Genomic DNA, 17,968 nt, shown 5'->3' with positions numbered 1-17,968 from the left:
GTTTTACAGGCTTGACTTTAATATCAGAAAATCGTTTGCTGACAAGACATTGGAAATCCCATTGGGACCCCTCGGTTGCTGATGGAGGGAGGAGGTTGCCCAGCCACACCCATGCAGGTAACAGCGGTGGGGCCTGGTTAGGGGGATTTCGAAGGACGATGCCGAGGAAATTAATTATTTAATTTTCCCTCAGCATCATCCCTAGAAATCCCACCTAACCTGAGCCCACCGCCCCACCGCTGTTACCTGCATGGACTGCGGCTGAGGTTGCGCAGTGGGGACTGGCAGAAAGCGCTGCAATTTGTTGGGAAGAATATAGAGGACTACAGAAGAAGCCGACATCTCTGGAGTGAGACACTCTATTAGAAGCATTTAAGGTACAAGACAGTGAGGGGGACAGTACACAATAGACCATAACACTATCACTCCTTCTCCCCAATAGCTCCACACTGAGTGTTGCCCCTTCCTCACAGGGTACCCTGATACATCTTGCCTTGTTATCAGCTCATTTTGTTTTCGCCCACGTCCCGGGTGGGTGTAATTACCTGGGGCCCGATTCACAGAACTAACTTAAGACAAAATCCTAAACTTACTACCATGTTGGTATTCGCAGAAGGCACTTACTCATTTGGTATTCACAGAAGGCACTTACTCATTTCGGTATTCACAGAAGTTAGGAGTCCTAACTTCAGGACTCTTAAATGCCTTCTGTGAATACCTAAAGTCTTAAAGTTAGGATTTTTCTCAGTTTAGGAGTAGTAAAGGTAGGACTCCTAACTTTAGGACTCCTAAATGCCTTCTGTGAATAACGAAAGTCTTAAAGTTAGGATTTTTCTCAGTTTAGGCGTCCTAAAGTTAGGAGTCCTAACTTTACTACTCCTTAACTGAGAAAAATCCTAACTTTAAGACTTTCGGTATTCACAGAAGGCATTTAAGACCTTCTGTTCAACCCTAAATCACAAATATAAAAATATGGTCCATCTTAAATAGAAGTTAAATTGGTAAAACAAGACAGAATTGTGTTCTTCAAACTGGGTGCAGCTTGTCAAATTCAGATGACCTTTTTTGTCAAGAAAACAATATGAATCCAATATTTTTGTCAGACAATGTCTCATTGAATTGTAAAGAGAAGTATAACCGCAGAAGTGTATTGAGAACTTGGTTCTAGAATTAAGGGTGATGCACATCATGAACCGATGTTGATATTCTTGATTGACCTGCCATATGTCAGTATGATTCCAGGCAAGACCAATACCTTTCTATATTACTCCACAAAAGGCATTGTCTACATACAAAATCAGTTTTGTAAGCCCAACCTGCACCATATAAAAATGATCTTTGAGGATGACCCATTGTTTGGGACTGCAGTTCGTGGTGTAACAGGCAAGGGGATGTCCACAGTATCATCCTAAAATTTAGCCGAAGTGGGCAGAATACAGTGGAATTGTATTAGAGCCTGGTCGCTCCTCAAGATCGTATATTGATTCGAAAATTCTAATTATGAGGGCGGGGGCAAGAGAGTAGACAAGTGCCCAATGGCTAAGTTGATGCCAGTGTTATGCTTCGCCATGTAGCGCTCAGTGGGGCAGGCAGGTGGGGTCAGATGTGCAGGTTCTTCTTAATGTTCATGGGTATGTTGTTACTATCATCCTGTGTTTGTTCATCGGCTTACAAGGCCAAGGATCATTTTTAAAACCCAATAACATTTGTTGTGAAAAAAATCATCTTTGAATCCCGAAATACTTTGTACGATATAAACGAAGTAAAGGACTTTGTAGGCAGGATGACAAAAACAGTGTCAAACAAGAGGTAGGAAGTCATAGGAGATGATCAAACCAAACATTTTTTTTATCTTTTGGCTACCTAAATAGCAGAAACACATATCATAATAAAGTTGTTCTTACGGTGCAGAAAAGTGTAAAATGTTCATACTTAGGTGCTATGAATACAAGAGGGCGATTGGAACCCTGTACACAAAAGGAAGTTCACACAAAAATGTTTCTTTATGATACTGAGAGTGTTGAAGGCAGGAAGGGCATTCTCAGGCATACTGTAGAGAAAGATGATGTGTCTTGGGTTTACACTTTGTAACGAACCTCCACTGTGACAAGTGTTGGTTGGATTTGGTGCAGGCACATCTTTTCATATTCTTTAAATTAGGGAGATGGGACCATGGGTCTAGCGATAGTCATCTGAAATGAAGGCAGCAGCGCCTACGACGCCGCATCCAGCGACCAGATCCATTGGTGGTCAAGAAAGAGCAACAGGCTTTGCCAGAAGCCTTAGCCAAGACATCGACTACGTGAATGAGTCTGGCTAACATGGTGTATCCTTCTATTGATGTTTGGGGGGTCAGAGGGAGGGGGCCGAGGCTCCCAGCGGCCACACGACAACCCCATAGACCCTCTCTCTGTTCATCCTTGGATGACAGACTAATAATCGAACTTAAGACTTTTTTGGGCGCTTGTTGTGCCCTGTTATTTCTGTTCCACTTTTTGCGGGTTCCTGCTCTATTCTCCTTTCTACTCACCTTCTCTAGCTGTCCCTTTTTCCTGGGGGGGTCGGTCCATGGGGTGCTATTGCTTACTTGCTCTTGTGCTGGCGTTGAGGGTTGCCCCTTATAGGCTTCTAACAGGTTTTTGCTTTCCCGATGCTCATGCTTGGCGTCACACCCATCTCTAGGTACTAGATGCCACCTTCTTCAGTTAAGATTCTCACTCTTAATATGAGAGGGCTCAACAATCCCATCAAACGTAGGGCGCTTATTTCCTATCTAGAGAGTACACAGGCGGACATTTGCCTCCTTCAAGAGACACACTTGCTCCCTAAGGATTGCCACCGGCTTAGGTCCCATGTTTTCTTCTCCTCCATACCCTCCAAGACCGCAGGGGTGGCTATTTTGGTTTCAAGGGCTTTTCAAGGGAAGGCGGTGCAGAAGGGGTTTGAGATAAAGGGCAGACTTCTCACTTACCAATTCACTATAGGGGGCCACACTCTAATTGTAGGGTCTATCTATGCCCTAATGAGGGATAGGAATGATTCTTGCATGAAGCTCTCACTGAAGGTACGGCAACTCAGGAGCGTCTCATACTGATAGGGGAGATCTCAACTTGGTGTTCAACAATGACTCGGCACAACGCACGAGCCAGGTTGGCACCCTCTCGCCCACAGGGCTCGCTAGACTACATGACCTAGGTCTTACAGACTTATGGGGACAACACGACCCTCGATCATGAGAATTCTCAAATTATTCTAACGTGCACAAAACATATGCCAGATTAGACTATTTTCTGGGCTCGAAGGCTCTCCGCGAGGTCACGGTCTCGGCCGACATACTGCGGCGGCTCTGTCTGATCACGTCCCAATGGAGGTCACTCTGGCTCTTCCACGGATTCAGCGTCTGACCAGACATTGGTGCTTCGGCGACACCCTATTCCACAGGCCAGACACAGTTGCCCAGATACAGCGTGCACTAGAGGATTATTTAGTACATAATGACAGTCCGGATACCGCTCTTTCTACCCGATGGAAGGCCCTTAAGGCAGTCATCAGGGGAGAAGTCATTGCCATCTCTTCCGCAGACAATGCGGACCATAAAGCAAAGAGGGAGTAGCTGACACAGAAGGTGCGGGAGCTGGAGCAGATGCATCAGCGTACGGGGCCCCCCGCATATGGTGACAGTTAACAGCAGCTCGGGCACAGCTGGCTGCTATTGACCGGGACACGGCGGATTACGCAGCAATGCGGCTGCAGCACTTTTTTTATACCGGCGGGGATAAATGTGGGCGACAACTCGCGCATAGGCTCCGGGAGGCTCGACAATGCGAGGGAGATTAGGGACAATGCCGGGGTGTTATACTCGGACGATGCGGCTATTGCCAAGATCTTCCGCAACTTCTACGCCCAACTGTATGATGAACAGTCTTTGGAGAGAGCAGACATAGATGCATACTTAGCCCAGGCTCATCTTCCCGCCCTGACACCAGATCAGGCAGCCCATATAGAGAGGGAGATCAGACCGGAGGAAGTCATTGCAGCTATTGCTCGTTTGAAGCTGGGCAAATCGCCTGGCCCCGATGGCTACACCGCGGCTTTCTTATAAGCAGTGTTGCTCAACTCTCGCTCCCTTGCTCACCCGGCTCTTCAATTCCTTTGCAGCGCCTGGGGCGATCCCCTCCTCCATGTTAGAAGCAGCGATAGCCGTCATCCCTAAGCCAAGGAAGGACAAGTCAGACTGTGGGTCATACCGGCCTATCTCGCTTTTGAACATTGATCTAAAGCTCTATTCTGGAATATCGGCCAACTGGCTTGCCCCCTATCTGCAGGGGCTAGTGGACCCTGATCAGGCTGGATTTTTACCGCAGCGACAGATGAGTGACAACACTAAACATTGTCACACACCTCATAGAAAAGGCCTCCCGTATCCCTGGGGACTATATGCTCCTCACCATAGACGAGGAGAAGGCCTTCGATCGAGTCCATTGGCCCTATCTCGAGCAGACAATGGTCCGCATTGGACTGGGGGAAAAGATGTGGACGCACATTTTTAACTGCTACCGATCTCCCACTGCCACAGTACGGTGTCCAATTGGCCCCAACCTTGCAGGACATGAGGACAGCCAACTACTCCCAACCCCACACACACATCCGCACCGAGCTGCGGATTAGGAAACATTACCAGATCTCATAGCTGGGGCGAGTCGCAGATATTAAGATGACGATCCTTCCCAAAATTCTCTATCTTTTTCAGACGCTCCCCTTGCTGCCCCCGACTGGTTGGCTACACAGGGTGCAGTCTGAACACTCTCTCTTGATCTGGCAAGGGCGCAAACCAAGACTGAAACGGCAAGTTAGCTTCCTCCCACCTCACGAAGGGGGACTTGGGATTCCAGATCTCACGCTCTATTAAACGCTGCGCAGCTTCGACACCTGGTTGAATGGAGCCGGGCTGAATCGGAGAAATACTGGCTCTGGGTGCGTCTCTCATGAAAATTCCCTTTCTCCCGAAATCCCACTCCCCCCCCCCAACTTATATGCTTCGCAGGTGACATGCACAACCCTCACAGTCTGGGATCGGACCAACACACGCCATGCTCTAACAACTTTCCCTTCTCCACTTACATCACTTAAGTGATCCTGACTTTAGCCCCGGGATGGGCCCGCAGTCTTTTCGGTTGTGAAGAGAGGCCGGATGTCGAGCTTTAGGCCTCTTATTTGCTAAAGGTGACATTATCCCCTTCTCGCAGCTTCGGGTCGATTACGGCCTCCCAGAATCCAAACGCATGCACTACTTATAGGTGCGACATTGGGCTATGCACCCTGGCAATCGACCGCTGGCGACTAGACTTCTCACTCCCTATGAACGGTGGCTCATTACACGGTCTTCGGACAAGAAACTGATCTCAGATCTGTATAAGATGCTCCTGTCTAAATATACCCACACTTATCATGCGGGGCGTGCGCGTTGGGAGAGGGAGCTTGGATGTACCCTTAGCCCCAAGAAATGGGAGGGTGCATGCTACAGAGTGCGCCACACGGCAACACATAGGTCTTCCTGAAACACTCACCAAGCTTGTCTATCACTGGTAGTACACCCCAGAGAGACCACCAAGCTGACGCGACACAGAGTCCTGACTGTTGGAGAGGGTGTGGGAAGAGGGACATACTGGTTCACCTTCTCTGGGATTGCGAACACCTCCAGACTTACTGGACGCACATTCTGGAAGATGTTGACAAACACCTTGACACCGAAATCCCTAGACTTCTGGAATATGTCCTACTGGGGGTGCCAAATCCGCTTACCTACCCCTTGAAATCCAGGCGAGGGAAACAGATAGCCATCGTACTGGGCACAGCCATCCAGAACATATCAATTAATTGGAGAACCCCCCGCATCCCTACACACACAAGGTGGTATCAGCGATTGTGGCATGTACTGGGCATGGAAAAGATCTCTCTTACCCTGGCCGGGAAAGGCTCCTCCTTTAGCAATCCTTGGCAGCCATTCCTCACCCTACTTGCACAAGAATTCCGGGATCTGTCGTGCCCGAGATACTTACGCCTCTTACGCCTAACTGCACCGGATCCCTCTACATAGGCTGACTGGCCTTTAGGAATGACACTCCACTTTGCACAGCGCCGCACAGACGGAATGGACCGGGGGAGGGTGGGGGGTGGTTCTTCCTGTGTCTTCTTCCTGTTCTTCTTCTTCCATTTCTTGGGGTGGTGGGTGGGATTGTACCAGTTAATTGTTGATTTTTGTAATATCAATGCACTTACTAGTATTGATGGTGGGTCTTGTGTGGCCCGTTTAATGCGAGCTTGCTTCCTGCATTGTTCAATAAAAAGAATTAAACCATAAATTAGGGTGATGGCTGAGGCCTGTAGAACTGGCTGATGCAAAACCTACCAGAAAGAAGCAAAAAAACTTGTTGGACAACTTGGAATAATTATCTAGAAGTGGCACCGGCCCATTGTACCCTTTCTAGCTCACGTACATTAGCAGAGTGTAGCTGTTACGGCTGCCAATGAAAGTTTTGCTACCATTCTGTCCAATCACTTCAGCCAAGAAACGAGTGAGAACAAGACCAGGCTTGTGTTATTTGCTCAGATAAAAAGGTATTTAGATCATAACCCTCCACCTTTGGGTTCCCTTCTACAGCATCTGCTCAGAGTATCCTACCAGGCAGGACATATTTGGGGCCAAAACCATCAGAAATCACCTCAGCTCACAGACTTTAGTTGGATCAGAGACAGTCTTCTCTGAGGCAACCAGAATGGGTCACTCAATCACCTGCAGGTGCCTAGTCGCAAGCATTTATCAGGTGCAAGTGGGTGTGCTGTTGGGCTAATGCTACTTTACCTGCAGTGCTTTTTGTTTATGTGGTGGCAGTGAGCATAACGATTTTTCATTTAATGAAAAAAACATATTTGTTTTAAAGAAAAAAAAACCTTTAAGATAGTACAAAGTTTTAAAAGTTTTAAACCTAATCAATTTCATTGCCTCATGCAAAATAAACTGCCCACAACAAAAAGCTAAGAAAGGGAAGGGACATACTCATTTGACATAGTTAGCTTTACTCTTGTTTTGTGAAATGATTACAAAATGTAACTTACTTTGATAGAGTGCTAACGATAAGAAAATTCCTTAAAAGTTGATGTTTTCGTTAAAATCCTACTTCTGTGATTTCACTTTGTAACATAATGCAATAATGGGCTTATTGTGTGAAATATCCATCAATGGTATTAAGAATGAATTTAAGAGATAAATATTGTTCCTGCAAAAATGTTCTTCTTGTGTTGAAAATGTACTGCTCTGAACTACAGGCAGATTGGTTGCCTTCACATATATGTTTATACATACAGTACATATGTCTACAATTATTTTTCCTGAAAGTAGTATTATACCATAATAACCATCCTGCCCAGTCTACTGCTTGGTAGTGGCGTTATTTGCTTTACCGGCTGTAGTACTAACACTTCTTACCTTGATGTTCTTTTTAGGATAACTGTGACAGCAGGTAAACCAATAATGGAAAAGCTCCTCTCCACCACATATGTACTTTTTCACATTTAATCCTTCATAAGTGTATGAGTTTGCTTTGTACAGAAGCATGCACATCTGATGTTGAGGTCAGCACTCTAAAATAGAGAATGATTTATAATGAACATAACAACATGAATTCAATGCAAAGGGCATCACCACATCTGGTAAATTACTGCCACCCAAAATAAAGAACATGCAGAGTCTCTGTGTTAATTGGAGGAAGGGGGAATGGAACTCGACTATTCCTGAAATTCCTTTTTGCATCAGCCTCCCAAACGGATAAAAGGAGCCACACCTGGCCATCATACAAACATTTCTGCATGTGAGCATACATGTAAATAAAATTACATTCAACAAAGATTTGTAGCATGCAAGTGAAAATAAAAATGGCTCAATAAAATGTTACCGGACACAACTGTAAAATAAAAGCACATCCCAAATTTTACTACTAGAGTAATAAGGTAAAATGTCAGGTTTTTGTTTTTTTATATTGAAATCCATAAAAAAGAAATTTATTATCCATACATACATCCATATAATTCATTAAACATGTTGAATAATACAAAATCATTAAATAACACCAATAGCCCTGAAGACAGTAAATCCTAAAATCACTAAAAGAAAGACAATATATGCATTTAAGCCAGCATTCGACAGATGAAACACTTAATATTTTGGAACATCATCCACTGCCAATATTAACACAAACTAAACAATTGATTGAACCTTAGGTACCTTAAAACATATGCATAGAAATCAGCAAGTGTATCCAGAATAATATTTCATCCTATATATATCAATCCAGCTATATAGCAATAAAATCTAAAGTGTCCTATAGTAAAAAAAAAAATGCTAGTATTACTATACATAGGATTCGAACATGCTGAAAATACCTCCTGAGATATAGTCTCAATTTTAAGATCTTAATCGAAATAGGCTGCCCAAACCATCTCAAACTTCTTAATCCCCCCAATTCGCAGTGCATAAGCTCGTTCACTTTTTTTAACCTGCTTCATTTTCCGGACCCATTCATTTTTAGTTGGTAATGGTATAAGATCTGATCGCCATCTCTGAAGCAAAAGTGATCTAGCGACTGCCATTGCAATATATAATAATTTGATCACCTTGTCAGGAAGATGAAGATCTGGGTCATAGCCAAACACCATCAGCCGAATATTCAAATCTATTGTGATTAGGCATTCAGCTTCAAGATAGCAAAATATGTTCATTCCAGAACCTCTGGATCAGAGGGCATTGTGATATGATATGTGTCCAATTGGCTGAAGGATGGTTTAGGCAACAAAAGCACTGCCCGTATTGGTTGGAGTAAACTTTAGATAATAAAAGTGGGGTTCTATAAAGTAGCCATTTGCTAAAAAATAACATTCTAAGCCAATTCTCTCCCCTTAGCATGCAAAAGTTGAGCTTATTGACTAGTGACCACATACTCGCTGTGATTTCCATCTTCTCATGTTTTCCCCATTTAGTTATTGCTTTCTCCACAAGATCCATACCCTTGATAGAGACTGAACGCTTTTTCCATTCCCCGGGTTTCTTTACTTTCAGCTCATCTAGTAATTCATATACTAAGCATTCCCATTCGATTATCTGAACCAAATCAAGTTTACTCAAAAGTTTACAAAAAATGGTATAAGACCCAAGGAGAAGGAAATCATTTGGAAATAAATGAGACATTTCAACTATGTAAAGCCATCTATTATTCCTTAGGAAATCAGAGATTTACCCAAAGACAGCCTTGGCCCACTTTTGTGTAATTGCCGACGAATCTCTGATCCCAGATAGTGAAGTGAGGCCTGATAACGGAGTTGAGAAGTTAATTACAGGGATTGAATATCTTCTATAAAAAGCCTGACGTTTATAGAAAAACCACTGCATACTCTTATAACGTACTAGTTTAGGAGATTTTACGATTGTTAGTGGACAGTGAATTTGATTCTCTTTACGAATTAAGTTCATAAAATAATGAATAAATAAACCAGTTTGTAATTCTACCTTAAACCTTGACATATATTGTGCAAAATATGCAGAATAATAATCCCTGAAGTTAGCGAGAGCTAATCCACCATTTTCCAGCTCCTCATATAAAGTGCTAAGTGCAATTCGGGGGACCTTCTTGTCCCAGAGAAAAGATGTAAACCTAGATTCTAATTCAGCAAAGAAAGAGGCCGTTAAGACACAGGGAATCGCGGAAAATAAGCAATTAAATAGCAGAAGAACAATCATTTTAATTCATTCAACCCTGCCCAATATGGTTAATGGAAGAGAATTCCATTGACAGAATAAGTCCTGAACTTTACGCAGAAGTGGGGCAAAATTTAAATCATATAATTCAGAAATTCGAGCCGTAAAATAAACACCCAGATATCTTTTCGGTTTTGTATTTAAATAAGGAAGAATATCGCGATGTAAATCTGTAGGCTCACAGTTACACTGTATTATTTCTTTTTTTCTAAATTGATTTTATAACCGCCAAGCAACTCAAATTGTTAAAAAATCTCAAAGGCTTTTGCTTGCACCTCCTTCTCAGGCTTTATTATGAGCATGATATCATCGGCGTATAATTTCAATTTTCCCATAGTTGGCAGAGGAGGACAGATATCCAAACCATTCCGAATGGCTATCGCCAAAGGTTCGATAAAAAAGGCGAATAACACCGGAGAAAGTGGACAGACTTGTCTAGTCCCCCGTTTAACACTGACTTGGCTAACCCCCGAGGCATTGATGATAATGTTGGCTTCTGCATTCAAGAACAGTTTCTGAATCAGCCCAGTGATTTTGGGAGGTATGCCGAAATTTGACAAGATAGAAAATAAGGTCTCCCAAACAACTAGGTCAAAAGCCTTCTCGGCATCTAATAAGAGGACCAGAGCTGGTATCTTGCGAGTCTCAAAATAATCCAGTGCTTCAACGAGGTAGTGTGTATTGGTCCTGAGCTGCCTCCCTGTGATAAAACCATTTTGGTCAGGATGGATCAAGTGTGAGGCAATTCCATTAAATCGATTAGCTAACAATTTAGTGATAATTTTATAGTCAGAGTTTAAAAGTGTGATGGGACGATAAGTATTTGGGCTTCACAATCCTTTCCTTTTTTCAAAAAGGTGATTATATTCCCTTTTCTAAAAGAGAATGGTATTAAACCACCCTCTAAAATTGAGTTAGCAATCAACAAAAGATATTCGAAAATGGTGCTTGAAAAGGTTTTAAAAAATTCAGCCAGGAGGCCGTCCGCGATTTTCAGCATCCGCCTAATCGAACAGACCAAAATGCAACTCACAAGCCTATTTTAGAAGCAATGATAACTTGATGGTGCATCTCTGATTCTTCCAGGGAGAGTTTCATTGCTTCACTTGTCTGGGGCATTTCATTTTGCCACAAGCCAGATAGTCCAGTTATAAGGATTTTCATTTGTAAAAGTGGTTTCAAAATTGGTATGAAATGGACAACTGAATTATTACTTTTCCAGGCTTGATGCACATCCAGTGCTTCTAAAACAGAAGGGACAGAACTTAACCATGGATTATTCAAGGAACTTTTCAATTCCTACCCATTTAGAGCCTTTAATGTACCCACGAATGACCTACACTGGCGCCAAAAGCAAAGAAAGTTTACCAGAGACTGTCTCAATGGACAGAGTTCCAGCACGAGTTAACCTGATACTTGGAGACAACGGAAGATCAAAAGGCACCGAGAGCTCCTTGATTTTTTTTTTTTTTTTTTAATTATTTTTATTGCAGGAATCAGTAAATCGTTACATGATCGGCCAACATTATATCTCAAACTAAAGCATTGAAACACAGCCCCCATCCCCCTCCAGGTGTTGCTTACACAGCCATTCAGCCCACAACCCTGGGGTCGGGCGGCGAAATTCAATGGGGGCTCCGGAGGATGTCGAGGTTGGCCCGGAAGATCCATTGTCCTTCATCTGCTTTTCTAAACAAGCCTATAACTCCAAAAGAACCCCCCACCCTCCAAACACCCCAATCCCAGGAAAACCCCTCCCCCCCCGCCATCAGCGCGCGGTATCAACCGCAACCGGATCTTCTAGAGGACCCATAGGGAAAACCAATAAAGCTGAGAAGTGCAACCATCTAATGGGACTCGGGACGCGCCGCTTCCTCACGTTCGGCGTTGCCGGGGGTGCAATAATCCCTAAGGGCCTGCACTAGCATCTCCCACTCCAGCGCTGTCTCCTCGGCCTTCTCGTTACGCTGCCTCCAAGCTAGCTGGTATCTAAGCGTGCTCTCCCCTGCTGCCCACTTCAAAAATTCGCTGTGCCACCGGCTCCCCGTCGGGCCGGCCCGTGCCTTCCAGTTCCTGGTCACCTCCCGTTTAGCAAGGAGCAGCCCCAAATCAATGAATTTACTAGATATTTTATTCTTGGGGGTATGAGGGAACCAGTGCAGGAGACCCACCGCCGCATCCAACGAAAGGGATCGCCCCGTCGTCTCCTCCAGGGTCTTCCCCACTTCCTCCCAATAGGCCGACAGTCCCGGGCAGGCCCACAGCATGTGGAGAAGGTCCGCCTCCTGGGCCGGGCACCTGGGGCACTCCGCCGATGCCGTAGCAAAATATCGCCTGATTTTCACCGGGGTCAAATATGCTCTATGGAGCACATAATAATGGACTAATTGAAAGCGGGTGTGGCGTGTGCCCTTCCAGGCTCGCCGCACCAACTGAGCCCAAGTCGTCTCTGGGATCTCCCTGCCAATGTCCTCCTCCCATCGGTTTCTCAGGGTGGTGAGGGGAGCCAGCCCCTCGTTGAGCAGTCTACCGTAAAGGCAAGTGACCGCCCTTACCGTGCCCGCGGACATCATCACGTATTGGCACACCTGGGATAAAGGGGGTTCCGCCTGCCCGGACCGCCAGTGCGCCTGGATTGCTCGAACAAGGGCCGAGTGCAGCAAAAAGTCGCCGCGGGGAATCCCGAAGCGATCAATGAGCTCCTGGAATGGCAGGATCGTCCCGTCCTCATATAGATCACCGATGAGCTGCAGACCTGCGTCCTCCCAGGTCGCCAAGCGCGACCAATCACCCCCATGGGGCAAAGCCGTTAGCATCCCCAGTGGTATTTCGGGTGCATACGGTGTCCGCTGGTGTCCCCGGGCGTGAGCTCGGTTCCAGCACAGGCGAACGGTCCGCTCCTCCATTGACAAGTCCTGCAAGGTCAATCGTTGCCTCATCACTATGAAGGAGAGAACATGCCTGGCCATACCCGTACCCCTCCTATCCTCGGGGCCCCGGAACTCCCGAGCGATCTCCTGGGTGAAGGTCTGGAGCTGCGCCGCTAAGTAATACTTTTCGAAGTCCGGCACCGCGAGCCCACCCTCCTCCTTCGGCCTCATCAGGGTCTTGAGGGCCACCCGCCGGCGGCCCGAGCCCCAAAGGAATCCGACTATCAGTGACCGTAATAGTCGAAACGTGGTCGGTGGGATCCAGATCGGTAGTGTCCGGAAATAATATAACATCCGGGGGAGCGCCACCATTTTAAGCAGAGCAATCCGCCCTGCCACCGAGAGCGGCAGCGTGGCCCAAAAGCCCATACTGCCTCGAAGTGCCCGGATGCCCCGGGCAATGTTCCCATCGAGGAGGCCAGAGGGTTCATGATAAACATACACCCCTAGATATTTGAAGCAGTCGGGTTCCCATCTAATCTCCCTACTTAAAGCAGGTGGAGGGGTGCCCCTGCGAATCGGGAAAAGACAAGTCTTAGTCCAATTCACTCGGAGGCCCGAGACCTCCCCAAACTCCGTGAGTGCCGTCGCAGCTCCCTGTAGAGCAGCAAGCGGGTCTTCTAGGAAGAGCAACAGGTCGTCTGCGTATAGTGAGACGTAGTGCGGGCCCGACAGGGTCCATAGGCCCGCGTAATGGGCCCCCGACCGGAGATGCAACGCAAGAGGCTCCACCGCCAGCGCAAAGAGCAGTGGGGACAGCGAGCAGCCCTGCCTCGTGCCCCGTTCCACCGGGTATCGTGAGGAAATCAGCGGTCCCGCCCGGACCCTGGCCGACGCCGAGGCGTACAGCACCCTGGTCCATCTGACGAAACCCTACCCGAGGCCGAACCTCCGCAACACAGTGCAAAGGTAGTCCCATTCCAGGCTATCAAAAGCCTTCTCTAAGTCCACTGATAGGACAACCGGGCACGGGGCGTCTACAAGCGGTTCCCCAAGCAGGCGGCACAACCTGCGAATGTTCATGGTCGTGTTACGCCTGGGGATAAAGCCAGCCTGGTCCTCATGCACCAAGGAACTCATGTGCCCAAGCAGCCTCGTGGCTAAGATGCTGCTCAGTATTTTATAATCCACCGTCAGCATCGATAAGGGACGGTAGGACCCCGGATCGGATGACGCCCCAACCTCCTCGCCTCTTTATATACCACCAACAGCCTAGGGGCTAGGAGGTCGGCATAGGCCGCGTAGAACTCTACAGGAAGCCCGTCCGGGCCCGGGGTCTTATTTCTCGCCATCTTTTTAATGGCGCTACGGATCTCTCCCAGTTCTATGTCGGCCCCCAAGGTTTTCGCCACCTCCTGCTCCATTGGTCGAATCTCTAGGGGCCGTAAATAATTATCTAGCAGGTCAGGGTCTCGGCCAGAGCGACTACGGTATAAGCACTCATAGTATTGCCGGTAGCAGCTCAGAATCGCAGGCTGAGTATACACCAGGGTTCCGTCCGCCCTACGCATGGACGTTGTCATTGAAGTCTGCCGCGTAGGGTTGGCCAGCCAAGCCAACAGCGCGCTCGACCTATCCCCCTCTGCGATGGACCGAACCGTATAGGCTTTATAGTCAAAACAGCGGAGCCGTTCGACCTCCGCCGCCACCGCCTCTCTCGCCTCCGCCGTGCGTACCTGTAAGTCTGGGCGCCCTGGGCGGCGTAATTCCAACTCGCGGAGTTTCCGATCCGCTGTCTCCAGGTCTGCGAGGATAACTCGCCGCACCCCGACCTGTTTAGAAATGCAGTACCCCCTCACCACCACCTTAAAAGCGTCCCACTCTGACGCTCTTGTGCTCGCGGTGCCACCGTTGGACGCGAAGTACTCCGAGATCGTGTCACCCAGACCCGCCTTGAAGACACTGTCCTCAAGGGTCTCGGGACGCAATTTCCAGGTGGGCACCGCTGGTACCCCGGGAAACCAGCGAAGGTCCAACAAGAGGGGGTTATGATCAGAAATGGTTCTGGTCAAATATTCAGACCGGACCGCCGCCGAAACCAATTCGGGCGAGCCAAGAAATCCGTCCAGTCGAACGTGCAATTCATGGAGGCTCGAGAAGTAGGAGTAGTCCCTAGTTGTGGGGTGTTGCGCCCTCCAAATGTCCGTTAGACCCCAGTGAGTCTGCCAGTCCCGACGGTCCCTAGCCAAACGACGAACCGGAGAGTCAGGGAGGGGTGGGTGCGAGCGGTCATTGTCTACATCCACTACAGAATTGAAGTCTCCACCCAGCAGGATGGGCCCGGAGAGGCAGTGGGCCAGCGAGCCCGATAACCTGGAAAGGAAGGCAGTCTGGTCGACATTAGGAGCATACACACAGCAAACGTTTAGGTCTCTCCCTCCCAAAGTCCCCGAAATGGCCACATAGCGCCCCTCTGGATCTATCACTGTGTTCGTGACTTGGAAGGGGACCCCAGCCCTAACCCAAATCAGCGCCCCTCTGGCATACGCGGAGTACGAGGTGCAAAAGACCTGCCCTCTCCATCTACGCTGTAGCGCCGCCCCTTCCGCCTTGTTCAGATGGGTTTCCTGTAGCAGCGCCATTTGTATCCCCCTACGCACTAAGTAAGCGTGGACCTTGTGACGCCTGGACATTGTATGAAGCCCCCGTACGTTCCAAGTAACACATTTCAGATTGGCAACCTCAGCCATTGTCCCATATCAGTCTCACAAAGTCTCCCCAGCTGGGTCCCAACCATGCAAGGACATCTATCCTCACAGCACTGATGGCGGCCATTTTCCCCAACCAAAACAATTAATCAACTCCCCATCCACCCTCCCCAGAACAGGACCCAAATAGCACCATCTAGTTCCCATCCAAACCATACCCGCTAACAACCCACTACACCCTACTAATCCTGCAGTCGCCACCACAGGAAGGCCTTAAGGGCCAGGTGCGGGCTGGACGGAGGCAATGGGCCCTCGTCGCCCAGGCCACCAGGACTAGAGCAAGCCCAAAACAATATCACGAAAAGAACCCCCCAGGGGGCCAGTCCAGGGCACCCCACCCATCCTACCCCGATAGACAGCAACTCTTACCGTCCCCCGCCATCCCCCCGCCGGGCCCCCACCCAAACTGAAGAAGCACACCCTGCTACCCCTGTCCATCTAGTATGTCCTCCACCGTTTGTGGTGTGATCTCCGGCATATGACCACTGTCCGGCACAGATCCCTCGGAGTCCGTTGAACCCCCCTCGTCACCCGGGACCCCTTCCTCCACAGCGGCATCGTCCCGCGACCCAGACAGCGCCGTCAGCACCTCCAGCACTCCCCTCCGCTCCGTCGATGTCTCCACAGTTGAGGGACCCCCCCGATCGGCCCCCACGACCTCGAGGCCTCTTGGATCTCCGCCTCTGTCCCTGCTCTGCCATCCGTCGAGGCGAGGAGCCGGGTCCACCTTTCCCCGCTCTATATAGTTCGAGCCAGTGACAAACGTCCTCTGGGGTGTCGAAGAACTGGGTCTTGTCATCGACAATTACGCGGAGCCTCGCCGGGTAGAAGAGCGAGTACTGGATGCCCTCGTTCCGGAGCTCGCGCTTGACCGACAGGAAGGAGAACCGTCTGCGTTGAGTCTCATAGGTGTAATCCGGGAAGATGTTCACCTGGCTGTTCGCCACTTTGAATGGCCCGTTGTGTCTGGCGGCATTGAGGATCAGGTCCCTATCCCTGAAGTGCAACAACCGCGCCACCACCGGCCGCGGGGCACGGCCCTGCTGCGGCGGCCTTGCCGGGACTCTATGGGCACGCTCCAGGGTGTAGAAGGAGGACAGACCCTCCGGGGCCAACGTGTCGCGGAGCCAGGCCTCCAGATACGCCACCATGTCGCCATCCTCGATCTTTTCCGGTAGGCCTACCACACGAATGTTGTTCCTCCTGTTACGGCCTTCCGCATCCTCCGCTCTCTGCTCGAGGACCGTGATCCGGGATAAGGCCTCTTTCACTTCCGCGGCCAGGGTGCGCTGTGCCGGCTCCAAGGTTTTCACCGAGCCCTCCACTTCCTTGACCCGGTCCGACAGTTTGCCGTGGTCCGCTCTAAGGAGACCCAGGCTCGTCGCCACCTGGGCAATGTCCTGCTGGAGGGCCGAGCGCGTGGTCGCTATTGCCTCCAAAACGCGGTCGAATTGCTGCTGCAGGTGTGCACCGCCGGCCTCCTCTGGGCCCCCGCGTTCCTCCTTGTCCTGGGTCTCCAGGTCTGAGACGACCGGGGCAGTCCCCTTGGCGCCTCTAGGTTTCCCCATGTCGTCGGCCGCTCTCCGTCCGGGCCCCGGAGCAGGCATCACCGAATGTCGGCACCGGCTACGGCTCTCTCGGGTGCTAGGCCTCAGGTCGAGTGCCGGAGATCCCCGTCTCCAGGGCCCGTTGGATCGTCCCAGCCGCGGCCCGTGCCACCACCGTGTCGTCCGGGGGCACCGCGGAGGAGGCGGGGACAATCGTCGCCGGGCCGGGCAGGCCCACACGGCCGACCGAGTCCCGGAGCGAGTGTCACCAGCTCTATCAGATAACTCGCGGCTCCAAAGGGTTGCGCCTCCCATGGGAGTGGGTCAGCCAGGAGAAAGTAGCCAAGTGCGATGCGGGGAGTGGGGCCACCGTCGGGACCCCCAGTTATCCCCGCGTGGGATCCGCTATGGCGAGGGCATCCGTTCATCCGAGTGTAATCCCCAGGGAAAGAGACCACTCTGACCGATGTCCAGCTTCAATCCCCACCGGGAGATTGCCGAGCAGGGGGCGCCCCGCCGTCAGCGACGGTCCTCCAGTCTATTGGATCCGGCCAAGGGGACAAAGAAGTCCGGGCGCCATGTTGGGTCACACTCCGCTGTTCCCCTAACTGCGATTTTCACCGGGTCACCGCTCTTGCCGATCGCGCCGGGGGCCCCGGCAGGCCTCCGTCGGGCTGGTCACCAAAATGCGGGGGTCGGGGTGCCCCGCAGCCGCCGATTTACAGGATAATCACGGGCTCAGTCCCGGAGCCGAGCTCTCAGGCGACCATCGCCATCGGCGCCCAAGCCACGCCCCCCCGAGAGCTCCTTGATCTGCCACTGAATCAAAGAAACGTGAAATTCCCTCAAAACAGAGAAAGAGCTCTGCTGCAGACTCAGAATGCGGGGGCAGATTACTAAGAAATCAGATGAGAAAACCACGACAAATCGAAGGGGGAACATTTTTCCAGGGAAAGTTTAACCATAAATACACGC

General features: G+C 49.5%; 1 long non-coding RNA gene across 1 annotated transcript in view; it reads right to left on the bottom strand.

The window, feature by feature from the left end:
- Positions 1-17,968, bottom strand: part of LOC146862357 (uncharacterized) — a 116,765-nt gene that overhangs the window by 67,134 nt on the left and 31,663 nt on the right. The window contains exon 2 of the long non-coding RNA XR_014978429.1: positions 7,487-7,641. This is a non-coding gene — a long non-coding RNA (uncharacterized LOC146862357). The remainder of the gene's footprint in view (positions 1-7,486; positions 7,642-17,968) is intronic.

Source organism: Triturus cristatus, chromosome 2_2 (genome assembly GCF_964204655.1).
Source record: "Triturus cristatus chromosome 2_2, aTriCri1.1, whole genome shotgun sequence".
NCBI classification, from domain to species: Eukaryota; Metazoa; Chordata; class Amphibia; order Caudata; family Salamandridae; genus Triturus; species Triturus cristatus.
Note: the sequence above shows the minus strand (reverse complement) of the source record. Positions and strands in the feature narration are given on the sequence as shown.